The following is a 10,000-nucleotide window of genomic DNA, read 5'->3' as shown; positions in this document are numbered from 1 at the left end:
CAGCTGTGAATGGGGCGCATTGGATGAGGGGGCCCATCAGCCACTCATGCTATTCCAGTGTCACAAATCGGGATCTTAGCTGCACTTACCTCATCCGCCGCTGTCATATCACGGCTACCTGGGTCCCTTCTGGTCATCTGCAGCATTCCCGTTCTCCACACCTTCATTTGTAAACAAACACATACTGTTTGTCCTGCTGCATGGGCGCGGCCATCTTGGATGCAGTCAGGTGATCATTCCAAACCAACCAGATTCAGAAGCTGTGATCACATGATCTGATCAGCCAATAGTTGTTTGGGACATCCTATTTAAACCTGCTGCTGTGATCTGTTCATTGCCAGAACAACACACTTCTCTCCAGAGGATAGTTCTTGGCTTCAGTGTTCCTGTCTGAATTACAAAGTGCACTGTTCCTGTCAACATTTCTAGACTGCTCATTCCTCTGCTATATTCTACAATGAGCAAAAAGATCATCCAGGCTGCTAAGTTCTGTTTCACTCATGCTCCAGCTAGTCCCAAGGGTCCCGAATCGGATCAAGACATTCAGACGACCGTGACATCCAGGCCCTGCTTTCATCTGCCATAAAAGGCATTGTCCACAGTCAGCAAGGAGCTTAATAAACCTCTTGCTGTTTGACCACCGACTCTGCAAACCGTGAGCTGCAGGCGCCATTCTTGGGCTCCAAAGTTACATTTTGTTCAGAGGGGAATGGAAGCCTGATGTTCTTTTTCTCTTTGAGCAGGAAGTGCAGAACAGTTCACAAAGGAACACCAGATCGCAAGAGGAAGTGGGCTTCCCGTCTGGGATGGTAAGAGAGGTCCTTGTGGCCCTCCCTAGAAACTCTTGGTACTCTTTCAAAATTTCAGGAATTATTTCAGTCTCCCATGTTTATCTTTCTGAAATCCATCTATAGCTTTAACAAAGGTAAAAGTAAGAAGAAAAATATATTTTGTTTCTAGCAAAAAAAACAAAACAACGACCATGAAGGGACTCGAACCCTCAATCTTCTGATTCGAAGTCAGACGCCTTATCCATTAGGCCACACGGTCCTATACATGTCTTTTTAAAGCAAGCCTTACACAATTTATTGAACAAAATTTTCCTAGTACAATTGAATCTATTTGTACTCTTCTACTTTTATTTTCCAAGTATTTTGATATCTAATATAATGCCAAGTATTTTAGCATACATAGCTGCATTCTCCTTTGTTCTTTGAAGGATAATATTAGTTAATAAAATCATTACATGACAATATTAAATCTACTAAATTAGGTTTGTTGGGATTACAAGGGATTTCCGGTTGTTTGCCCACGTCATTAGATGTCATACCTGACAATAGTCCACACCCCCAGTCCACACAAACCACGCCTCTTTTACATGAGAGTAATCCCTTTTTCAAAAAGCCATGCTAAATTTGAGTCCCAATGTAATGGGGCAGATGGTTGACACCCAAAAGTAGTATAAGGAAGGATTTCACAGGCCCGATGGTATGGTATAGAGGTGAAGGTCCCCCCAGTCATGTTGGAATAAAACAAGGAACACAGGGCTAAAATTACATAAACACGTGGGTTTATTCTCTTTCCTTGTGGCATAAGGCTTTACCACAGCAGCAGATAAGTAACGGTAGTGTAGAGAAGTAATAGCACAATACCATCAACATGCAATGTAATTCGACAGGTCATGAAATAAAATAAAATTTTAGGATTCTTGGTTCACCAATATGCAAACATAAATCGACACAACACATAGGTCACTGAATAAACATATCCCACTTTAAATTTAGGCACTGTGCTTCAGTGAAATGGGTTTCACTGGATAGATACTTTAGAAGACAAGCAGTTGCTACAAGTTAATTAGACCATTGCATTAAATGCTGCGGCAGCAGATAATTTAGACCAATCAATCACAATACTTTTAGTGTATTTATACCCATTATACTTATCAGGCTTAAAAATCAGTAAAGATGCAAGAAGGATTAATCCAGCTTGTTCAGGTTAGATGCTTTCTAGTTCACTTTATGATATACAGAACCAAAGGGGGTAAATTATAATCCACAGGTTTAAGCAGTATCAGCTGACACATGAAGCTTATTTACTCGTACAAGTTGAAATCAGTAATTAACTTGATGCATGCAATTTGCATTTCACTTCCCAGAGGCACTCTGGGGAACTGTAGTCTTTTGAATGTGTGCATACAGTAATATACCTGTGATTTGCAGGGTATTACACCAAAAGCCAGGATTATTGGCTAGTATGAGTTGGAAGACACGGATTTAAAATCTTCTAGAAGGAAGGAATTTCTTAAATGTCTATACCAGACCTAATGACTTAAAGTGTCTTCTCCTGGGGGAAATAAATTGCCTCAGTGATGTCCCTCGTTCCCAATGAACTCACAAAAAATGGCTGCTTCCACTGTGCATAGACAAAACTGTCACTTCAGCAACCTTGCAAAACAGCATTTTATTTAGATAAAATTTGACCACACGCTGACTACACAGATATGACCATCATCAGAACAAACAACAGCTGGACTTACAGTTTTTACAATTCCCAAATATATCTTCTGTTTTTGTTTTAAACAGGAAAAAAAATGTGTGGTTTTTATTTAACATCTAATTTTCTAAATATATGTCTTTTTTTATGGACTCTGAAAGTCTGAAAAATGTGGTTATGGGCATTGGGCTAAGCATTTTACAGAGTGGGAAAGATTTATTCAGATTTTGTTTTATTTTTCTAAGTAGTATTTGCTGAAACATTTTATAAATAACACGGGTGAGGCTTATCGGCTTCAGCGATATATTGCAGCAGATGTCAAGGAAACATTGCTCATAAACAAAAATCTGGAGAATGACGGGCATCCTTCTCACTACCTCTCACATGCTAAGAGAGTGGTCTACTATTTGATCTCATCCCCCTTTTGTGCACAGACCACTTACACAATGTCAATCTGGAAAGTGTCTGGAGTACAAGAAAGCCATTTGGGTGAGGTAGAGCTTTGATAAAACATTAGCACGTGTTAATCCAGGATTGTAATGAAACCCTCCCTCCAGCAGTGCTGGTTTACATATGCAGATGAGGAGCACATTGACAGACAAAATGGGAGTTGAACTGGGTGGGAAAGTTGCTCTAGAACAATGTTTCCCAAACCCAGTCCTCAGTGCAGGTTTTCCAGGTGACAAGGGAAATAATTATACCACCTTTGGATCTGTTACACTATGTCAGTCAGTAATGAGTCGACCTGTTTTTTTTTTTTTTTTTTTTATTGAAAGCCCGGGAACAGTGCTTTCGTGCCCTAATAAACGGAAAAAAGTGCGAAACTTAAAAAACATGTACTAGGGTGCGGTCCATGGCCCTCCTCAAAAAAGGATAGGCCCTAGTCCCTGACCCCCGGATCCATAAGGACCCTTAGGGGGCAAGGGTCTTCAGACCCCCCCTTCGCTGCGAGGCTAGGGGGGTCCCTTTGGCCCTGGGATCCACCGAGGCTTCACCCAGGGCTCGACAACTAGCTCACCCCCGGAAGGGTGAGCCAACGATGGGGTTCAGGGGGGCAGGAGCCATAAGGCCACACAACCCCCCTAGATCTTAGGGGACACAGAGCTCAAAAAGGGCCTACATCTTGTGCTGTTTTGCTTTGTTTTTGATGATATGTTATAATGACCCCCAGGCCGAATATTGTCCTTTCCTGGAAAATTTTCCATGTTGTTTCGACTTCCCTTCTGGTATGGAAAGAGAGGACAGGGTGTGGCATGACCAGATATTCGTAATCGCCACACTTTGGGTCCTATTCCCACTTCTGACATGTAATGATTTTTGCTTGCAATCTTGGTGCAAATTCACATAACAGATTTGGGTTAACCATTCATACAATTCTCTGTCATCATTTACACATACCTTCAATCAGATATTTTGCAAAGCATTTTTCTTCTCTGGCTACAGCATTGCCCTGTAACATAGAACGTCATGCAAATGTGAACAGTATTTGATTATATTTAAATGTAGCTTTATTAAGGATTCCTCAATACACAAACTTAAACTTTAATTCAAATGATGTCTGCTTACTGACACCGGACGCATGTGTTTAATATACATATAGCCAGGCTCTGGAGAACAAAACAACTCTACTCTACAAAAGCTAAAAAAATACAAGTTGCAAAAATAATTTATACAAAAGTGGAAGTTGCTCAAATCAATTTATAGGCCATAACAGGTGCTGAAAGGGTGGGGTTATCCTGCAAGGAACATACACTTTTGCATTTTTATCTACAGTAGAAATGGCAGATCTGTTGCTGGCTATAGCAGTGTGCTGGGGGAAAAAATGTTGTGTATATGTTCCTTGCAGGATAACCCCACCCTTTCAGCACCTGTTATGGCCTATAAATTGATTTGAGCAACTTCCACTTTTGTATTTGTCTGAGAGGCATGTTGGTGTCAGTAGCTGAGGGGGAGTGCTGACATTGGATTGCTATTTGGAGGCTTCTGGGGTACCTCTTTGGTAAGTTAGCTCTCAATTTAAAAACACATATGTATGGCCCAAATATAGGGACTCTCATTGTTTAGAGTAGGACCATCCTATTAGCAAAAGCGCCTTGGCGTGGCAGGATGGCTTAAACATACATTTGCAAATGTGTGCAACAAAGACTTTTGCATTTTTATCTACAGTTGAAATGGCAGATCTGTTGCTGGCTATAGCAGTGTGCTGGGGGAAAAAATGTTGTGTGTATGTTCCTTGCAGGATAACCCCACCCTTTCAGCACCTGTTATGGCCTATAAATTGATTTGAGCAACTTCCACTTTTGTATTTGTCTGAGAGGCATGTTGGTGTCAGTAGCTGAGGGGGAGTGCTGACATTGGATTGCTATTTGGAGGCTTCTGGGGTACCTCTTTGGTAAGTTAGCTCTCAATTTAAAAACACATATGTATGGCCCAAATATAGGGACTCTCATTGTTTAGAGTAGGACCATCCTATTAGCAAAAGCGCCTTGGCGTGGCAGGATGGCTTAAACATACATTTGCAAATGTGTGCAACAAAGACTTTTGCATTTTTATCTACAGTAGAAATGGCAGATCTGTTGCTGGCTATAGCAGTGTGCTGGGGGAAAAAATGTTGTAAAAATAATTTATAATCAGAAACAGCTACAACAAAGGGGAAAGGGAATCCCAGAAGCATACAGATGACAGGTATTTCGGCATTCATTTGCTACACAGCACAAAATACTATATGGAAGATCTAAAATGGGTTAAATAATATAAGCAGACGACTCAGTTGCGTGTAAGTCATCCGCTGTAATCAAAGAGCCTTTGCTGATCGGATGGTCCTAATTCGAATTAATCAGAATGCCAACTGGGTCACAAGATCATTTAGAAATGTAATCTCACCAAGTGAGTACTGGGGAAGGGTACAACACAGGCCCTTAAAATGGGAAGTATCAACTAGATAAAAAAAATTAATTATACTTTTATTATACTTTAACAATCAGCATCGAAATATGCGAAGTGTCATGACTACAGCAGTGATAAATAAATATACATTTACTGTTACGTTAAAGGCTTCCTTCTCTGACAATGCCATCTAAACGCTGCTCTCCTGCTCCCTTATATCTGTAAGTAGGGATAGGGTGGTCATAAACTGCCCGTACGTAACCAGATCTTGTCCTTCAAACTCTTCTCTGAGCTCTTGGTTCGTTACAGGTTGACAGGCACTGCCCAAGTCTAACTCCCCACTTGACACTGTCATCAGATGCCTTATATGTCTCTGTGGCGCAATCGGTTAGCGCGTTCGGCTGTTAACCGAAAGGTTGGTGGTTCAAGCCCACCCAGGGACGTTAAACATTTTTCCTTCTCTGGCTACCGGATTGTCCTGTAACATACAACATCATGCAAATTTAAAGTATATGTGATTATATTTAATGGTAGCTTCATTAGTGATTCCTCATTCATAGAGTTTCCAGAGTCATGACCTTTTCAGTACATAGTTATTAAAGATGAAGAGCACAGATCTAAGTGTAAATCTTTTAAAACATAAATAGTGTGTACACATGAATCGGCTGCTGATCGGGACTTTTCCAGTTGTTAGTATAATCGTTATTGATATGGCATCAGAAGAAATTTTCTGTAGTGTGTACCCAGCCTTACTAAGGGCCACCTGGTACCACTTACTTCTGGTTAGTGGTCTAGCTGCTGCAGTGCCTCTTTGCTGGTGACTATTCTTCCTAACTGCTTACTCGGGATCAGAACCGTTGGGTATCAGGCAAGGCGTTGACACATAGAGCTGAGTTCAACACAGAACAGCCGGGTACGAATTAAAGAGTTATCTCTTCTGTTGATCACATGAATACAGCAGGGAATAGGTGTCAAGCAGAGTCTTGAAAGCAGAGTGATAGTGTATTGCTCTTAAAGGTTCCTGATAAGGATCGGTTAGTGGTCCTAACAGCCATCATTAATATAAACCCTTCTCGATATCAATGAGAAAACTGAACCTTCACTATTATAAATTTGAAAACACCAAAGAAAAAACTGGAGCCTTACTTATTAAACTGACACGTACACCTTCAACAAAGACATTAGCCTGTTAAATAAGTACGTTTTTGTCTGCGTTCTTTCAGAGTTGCTGGGAAATAACCATGTAACCTAAAAACAGGTAAATAATGTGGTCAGACTTATGTGCTTATATATTGCAAGGAAAGAAATCTTATTTAAAAAGACTGGAGAATGCGGGCATCGATCCCGCTACCTCTCGCATGCTAAGCGAGCGCTCTACCATTTGAGCTAATTCCCCATTTTACACTACTGCCTACTTACAACAGTCCTCCCCTTTCCCAGCCTGTTCCCTTCAAATTGGAGGCGTAGGTTCAAATCCCACTTCTGACATGGAATGTTTTTGTTTGCAATCTTGCTGCAAATTCCGTAACATTGTGTAAAAGCAAACTTTACACGATTTTATTAAACAGAATTTTCCTGTTTCACAAATTTCAATTGCAATTCTTTTATTTATTGTCAAATATATTGACATTCAGTATGATACAAATTATTCATGCACTTTCCTTTGTTCTTTAAAGGAAAATATTGGTTAGTAAAAGCGACAGATGACAATATTAAGAAGGAAATGTACTATCTAAATAATTTTAATTGGGATTACAGGGGATTTCAGTTGTTTGTTGACATCAATAGATGGCATACCTGATGATAGTCCACATCCCCAGTCCACCCAAACCACGCCTATTTTTGATTAAAGTATTCCACTTTCAAAAATCCATGCTCCCTTTCGTTCCCAAAAATTAGGACTGTTGGCAAGATCTGAACAAGTGTGTGTGTACGCAGCTGTTTAAAGTTATAGTTTATAGTTATAATCTTTGACAGAATGGGCTTACTCTGCCACCCTGTCTTTTTGGTCTCACTACAGTCATTCTGGATTTCCTTCCATCGGTAACCCACCGTTTCTCATCATTCCTGCTTATGTAATCAGCCGCTCTCCAACTGCAAATGCCCACGTCATATCTGGTTTTCCACATTAGAGAATTTCCAGGAAAAGATAAGCACAAGAGTGCAGTCTGTGGACGCAAGGGTTTTTTGGGGACATACCTTCAATCAGATATTTTACTAAGCATTTTTCCTTCTCTGGCTACAGAATTGCCCTGTAACATAAAATATTGTCACCACAATATAAATTAAAAACCCTGAACTTGTATGATTCGCACCAATAATGTACCTGGACTGCGTAGAGGAGTGGGTCACCACAATATAAATTAAAAACCCTGAACTTGTATGATTCGCACCAATAAATGTACCTGGACTGCGTAGAGGAGTGGTCACCACAATATAATAAGAAAACCATCAACTGGTCTGAATCGCACCAAAAAATGTATCTGGACTGCGTAGAGGAGTGGTCACCACAATATATATAATAAGAAAACCATCAACTGGTCTGAATCGCACCAAAAAATGTACCTGGACTGCGTAGAGGAGTGGTCACCACAATATAAATTAAAAACCCTGAACTTGTATGAATCGCACCAATAAATTTATCTGGACTGAGTAGAGAAGTGGTCCCTACAATATAATTAAAAAACCCTCCACGGGTCTGAATTCCAAAAAAAAAAGGTTCTGGACTGCGTAGTGGGGTGGCCCCGGTACACAATTTTTTACCGGGGCCACAATATTATTAAAAAACCCTCCACGGGTCTGAATTCCACCCAAAAAGTTTATGGACTGCGTAGTGTAGTGTTCCCCACAATATTATTTAAAAATTTTGCAGCAACAGTCAACGTTGTTTAATATCTGATACACCTCTATCTGGACTGCATAGTGGAGTGGCCCCGGTACTAAATTTGGTACCGGGGCCACAATACCTCCTCCAACCATGGTACAGAGCATTCATCATTGAGATCCCATCAAGTATGTTAAAGACAGACAGGGTCGAAGTGTTATTGGTTGACTTTGTAAACCAAAAAACTGTCCCTGTTGCACATAGTCGTGCAATGAAGAGTGACTTTTTCATTTAAAGGCTCCATCTTTCAAGTGTAGTGTTTGTAAGTCATATTATACTTTTGGTAAAATTTGTTTAATTTGTTCCTCTTTATGGTAACTACTAATAGAATTAAAGTATTAAATAGAAGCGGCAGTTCCTCTTTATGGGAATTAGTAATAGAATTAAAGTATTAAATAGAATTAAAGTATTAAATAGAGTGGTATAGAGTGGTAGTGTGGTATAGAGTGGTCCCCAAAATATAATAATAAAACCATCAACTGGTCAGAATTCCACCAAACAAGTATCTGGACCGCTCTACCATTTGAGCTAATTCCCCTCTGCTTAGACAAACACTTACACGATGTGAAACTGGAAAGTGAGCAGAGTTCAAGAAGGATATTTAGTTGTGGTGGAGCTTTGATAAGACATCAGGATGTGTTAATCAGGACCACACATCTTAGGACACCCAACATGACAGACACAGACCAACCTGAGTAACATGGGAGCCAAAAAATCACCCAAAGCAGATGTCATTATATACATGAGAACTTAAGTTGCTCTGATTATAGAAAACATATGTTACACATAGTCCAGCGGTTCCCAAAGTGTGCACCACGGCTAGATAAGAGATAAAACAAGATATTAACGTTTTTTTCAATAATTTTGGTTTTATTTCTATTATTGTTTGATTTTATTTTTATTTTATTATGTAATTAAGACAAAAACACAGTGATATCATCTACACGTCTTCGTATTTCACAATAAATATGTCAAGAACAATTAAACTTCTTGTTTTTTCTTAAAAATGTCTATAACCCCCTTATAGGTAAATGTGATGTGGTACTTTTTAGATACTATTTCTTGATGTATAATTAAGAATATAAAAGTATTATTAAAAAAGCTTTCAAATACCTTAAATTTCGCAGACCTGTGTTATTATTATTATTTTTTGTAGTGTTAACTTATGCTAACTGATAATAGGAGCTTTCCATTCTCTAACACTTTTCCTTGTAAGACACTTTATTTAGCCATTCCATGTGCTCTAACAGTGTATTCCAAATCCAGGCCTCAGGGAGCCCTAACGCTGCATGTTTTCCAGGTGTCACAGAATCAAAAGTTATATAATTAGTGCCACCTGTGGATCTTTTAACAGATGTCAGTCAGTAATGAATACACCTGTGCTCCAGACTAGAGCTACTCTGTCTAGTGTGGGATCAGGGCCGGATTTAGGGAATGGAGGCCCCTGGGCTAAGGGGGCCTCCATTCCCCCATGAGGGCCCCCCATGATCCGAGCCGCCCCCCCGCACTTACCTCCTTCTCCTGGCATTGCAGTCCTTCCCCGGCGCGCTGTACGCTTTTTACTGAGGAGATCTCGCTCCCGACCGATAAATAATGCTGTTGAGCACTTCCAAGGGCCCCCTGGATACCTGAGGTCCCTGGGCTGTAGCCCAGTTAGCCCTAGGGTTAATCCAGCCCTGTGTGGGATATTATTATTATTATTATTATCATCATTTATTTGTTAGGCGCCACAAGATT

At 40.1% G+C, this 10,000-nt stretch overlaps 3 non-coding genes across 3 annotated transcripts; 1 reads left to right on the top strand and 2 right to left on the bottom strand.

Annotated features, from left to right (window-relative positions):
• Positions 1-977: 977 nt before the first annotated feature.
• TRNAR-UCG (transfer RNA arginine (anticodon UCG)) lies at positions 978-1,050 on the bottom strand. Its single transcript has one exon. It is a non-coding gene; the product is annotated as a tRNA-Arg (tRNA).
• Positions 1,051-5,748: 4,698 nt separating this feature from the next.
• TRNAN-GUU (transfer RNA asparagine (anticodon GUU)) lies at positions 5,749-5,822 on the top strand. Its single transcript has one exon. It is a non-coding gene; the product is annotated as a tRNA-Asn (tRNA).
• Positions 5,823-6,702: 880 nt separating this feature from the next.
• Positions 6,703-6,775, bottom strand: TRNAA-AGC (transfer RNA alanine (anticodon AGC)). The gene has a single exon. It is a non-coding gene; the product is annotated as a tRNA-Ala (tRNA).
• Positions 6,776-10,000: the final 3,225 nt, after the last annotated feature.

The sequence above is a fragment of the Mixophyes fleayi genome, chromosome 9, assembly GCF_038048845.1.
Source record: "Mixophyes fleayi isolate aMixFle1 chromosome 9, aMixFle1.hap1, whole genome shotgun sequence".
In the NCBI taxonomy this organism is placed as follows: domain Eukaryota; kingdom Metazoa; phylum Chordata; class Amphibia; order Anura; family Limnodynastidae; genus Mixophyes; species Mixophyes fleayi.
Note: the sequence above shows the minus strand (reverse complement) of the source record. Positions and strands in the feature narration are given on the sequence as shown.